We start from the raw sequence: 3,769 nt of genomic DNA, 5'->3' as shown, positions 1-3,769 counted from the left end.
TTGCATCAAAAGTTTTTGACTGCTTTTGGGACCTCTGAAATTATATTTTGAAACAGTTTGGAACTTTATTAATTTTTACTTCTTTCTGCAACATCTTAAATAAAATAATAATGTTTTATAGCAATTTGGATATTTGGGGAATCAAAGATGGTTCCTGGTACTAAAGAAAAGCTTTGCCTCATTCATCTACTGGATATTGTACATTTTGTGGGTATTGTGATGTTCCTACCTGGCAAGGTTAGCCAAAAGGCTGACCTTGTGAATTTTTGGTAACTCCCTAGAGCACTGAGCAGTCAGAGTGACTCAAAGTGTTGGGAGGGTACCGGACAGGAAGATTTCTCTCAGACACCAGTACATCTGGCCCTCCTGAAATTCACCCACACCAAGAAAGTCTGAGCAGTGGCCATAATCTTGAAATATGATTGATCCTGGAAATGTCAAACTCAGAAGAAATGGAGTAGTTCTAATATTGAGGCAAGATGTAGCACACGCAGTTACAGCTCTATATTGCATAATATCAATGAGAGCTCTGAGAGAACTCACCATTCAAGTGGATGTTCCAACTAAAGATGCTGAAGAAGATTAAATTGAAAGCTTTTATGCAAGTGTCCGTGAGGAAACTGATCACACTCCAAATACATGCTTTTATAATCATAGGCGACTGGGACACAAAACTAGGAAACAAAGCGGAACCAAATGTTGTTGGAAAATAACTTGCACAAATATATGCTTCAAGAAAATGAACAGACGGCTGTCTATGAACATCACCAGAAACAGAAATAGAACAAAAGAGGAAAAACAAGAAATCTCTTCCAGAAGATCCAAAAACTCAGAGGAAATTTATGAATGCTGCATGATCAACAGGAATACAAATAACCAACCAGAGTAAAATAAAGGAAAGGTGGAAATAGTATACTGAAGAGCTAAACAAAAGAGAAAAAGGATGACAGAATCCTTTGAACAGGAAACCTATGATGGAGAACCTGTATTTCTAGAAAGTGAAGCAAAAGCTTTTCTGAAATAACTAGGAAGAAATAAATCACTAATAAATTGGATATTGATAAAACTATTTCAAGCCAGAGAGACTGAATCTGTCAAAAACATAACAAGAATATGCCAATACGGAAACAAAACAATAGCCCACAGCCTGGAAATATTCAATATTTATTTATTTATTTATTTATTTACAATATTTTTCAGCCGCACCATTGCCAGTGGCTTCTGGGCGGCGTACAACATCAAAACCTAAAAACATTAAAAACATTTTAAGAAACAGTATAAAATACCATATATTAAAATATTTCTTAAAACAATTAAAACATTAAAAGTAATTAATTATATACATTCCAATCTCCAAGAAAGGAGATGTCAAGGAGTGCAGTAACTATCAGACCATTGCTTTAATTTCCCAAGCCAGCAAAGTGATGCTCTAGGTGTTGCAACAACTTTTTACTTTATATGGAGTAAAGGCTTTTACATTATATGGAGAACAAGAAACATCTGGTATTCAATCCAAATTTCGAAAAAGATAAGGCACGAGATCACATTGAAAACATCTGATGGCTATTGAAAGTCACCAAAAAACTTCAGAAGAATATCAGTTTATGCTTTACAGATTACAGCCTAACCTTTGAGTGTATGCTTCATGAGAAGCTATGGATTGTTCCGAAAGAAAAAAGTGTGCCTTCTCACTTGATTGTTCTGATATGTATTGTGCACAAGAAGCTACCATTAGGACAGATTACGGAGAGAGAATGATTTCCTAAAGGCAAAAGTATCAGGCAAAGATGCACTTTATCTCCATATCTAGTTCAGTGTGTACACAGAACATATCATACAGAAAGCTGGACTACATTCAATGAAGGATGAGTGAAAACTGATGGAAGAAACATAAATAATTTCAGATATGCAGACAACACTATCTTACTGGCAGAAAACAGCAACGACTTGAAACAACTTTTGATAAAAGTGAAAGAAGAAAGTGTCAAAAGCAGGACTGCAGTTCAACATTAAGTCCAAAATCATGACAACAGAAAAACTGCACAACTTTAATGTTGGCAATGAAGACAATGATATAGTGAAAGATTTTGTGTACCTTGGTTCCATCATCAGTCCAATAGCAGACCGTAGCCAAAGAATCAGTAAACTGAATCTCAAGAGAGCATCAAGGAGGTAAAGAAGGGAAAGTGAGGATGATACCTGTCTGGCTCCTTCCAGCTGGCAGGGAGACCAAAGGGGACTGAATTCTGGCCTGGGGCTGCTCTGACACCATGTACATGTCCTTGGCACTGCTGTTGCTGGGGGCCTGAGCAGGGTCTGGGCTAGATCCAGCACTCTCAAAGTAGCAAAGCTTCATGAGAGCTCCCACAGCAGTTTTGCCTAAGCTGTGCTGGCTTATGGGCTGGGAGACAAAGCTACAAAATGGCTCCGTAAATACAGCAAAGCCTTTACAATGGGCGGTAATCTCTGTGTTAGCAAAGGCAAATTTGCGCACAGCAGGTAGCAGAACAGCTGGGCTTGCGATACTTTCCAAAAGTAGATATTCATTATGTGGAGAGGGACGCAAAAGATGAGACACCACTGGATTCCACATTTATTGGCAATTGTAATCTGGAGGGATTTTACCATGACCCTAAAAACCCAGATGGAAGCTCTTACCAGATGGTACCGTTGCCATCTCCTGCAGTATGTCGATGCCCTGGAACATCTCTTTGGGTCATGACAGGGAGCAATGCTGGAACAGGCCCCCTTCATTGACTCAGTATTTTTGGAGCCAACGTTTAAGCAAGTTTATATTCAGGAATATTGTGTACAGTATTACAAGAAGATCAAGGACCTCAGTATATATCAGTTTTTGCCTCCTCACCTGGTCATTTATATTGACATACCTGTCTTGGAAGTTCTGAAAAAGACTGAAGAGAGGAGTGAGTCATAGGAAGAAAATGTATCACCTCCTTCTCTTCAGAGCATTGAAGATGCCTTTAAGAAATTTTCTTGCCACAGATGAGTGAAGTCTCAAAGGTCCTACAGTACACAGGTAGGGAAGCTGAGAATGTAGAAAAAGTCCTTGAAGATATTGAACTCCTGAAGTTTGACAAGGGCCTTGGCTTGATTAGAATAAAGGCACTATTGATCTCTTGAGAATTTTTGTTCAAGACAAGGTGTGAGCCCTGTATTTCCACATTGTGGAGATCACCATGAGTAGACAAATTGTGCAAATAAAAAAATGTATTATGGATGGAATACATCGATATTCACCTGGTTACAGTGCTGATGTTGGAGACAGATAGATCTGGCTGAAATAGCTCTCATGTCAAATGACAGTGCTGAGCTGACTCCAAAACCGGGGTGATGATGCCCCTGGGAATCTGCCATCCCCCTCTAGTTGGCCCTCTGAGTGCAGGACACACACTGTTCTACACTACTGCATCAAAGGGGAAATTGCAGGGTCATTCAAGATTATTTTGAACTGCCTCCCATTAGAAATGTGATTAAAATGGGAGGTAGGCTTGCTGATTTAAATGGAATCTCATTTAAGGGGAGGATTTCTATGACACTTCAGACCTGCAGGGATGTTATACTTTGCAGGGATTCAGAAAGCAAATTCAAAAGTATAGGGCAGCAACATGAAAAGGATATTTTCTTGACATATTCAGATCCCATGCTTTAACATTTAACCTTAGAAGAATAGTCCTGGATTACCTCCATTGGTGCAAGGGCTCATATGGATAGAGGTAACCCAGTAGATATCTGGGTCCCCAACCATGCA

At 39.1% G+C, this 3,769-nt stretch overlaps 1 pseudogene; it reads left to right on the top strand.

Moving 5' to 3' along the window:
• Positions 1–2,023: 2,023 nt before the first annotated feature.
• Positions 2,024–3,116, top strand: LOC110072426 (NADH dehydrogenase [ubiquinone] 1 alpha subcomplex subunit 10, mitochondrial pseudogene; annotated as a pseudogene).
• The last annotated feature ends 653 nt before the right edge of the window (positions 3,117–3,769 follow it).

The sequence above is a fragment of the Pogona vitticeps genome, chromosome 1 (genome assembly GCF_051106095.1).
Source record: "Pogona vitticeps strain Pit_001003342236 chromosome 1, PviZW2.1, whole genome shotgun sequence".
Lineage (NCBI taxonomy): Eukaryota > Metazoa > Chordata > Lepidosauria > Squamata > Agamidae > Pogona > Pogona vitticeps.
The sequence above is the reverse complement of the archived record's forward strand: the minus strand, read 5'-3'. Positions and strand labels throughout refer to the sequence as shown.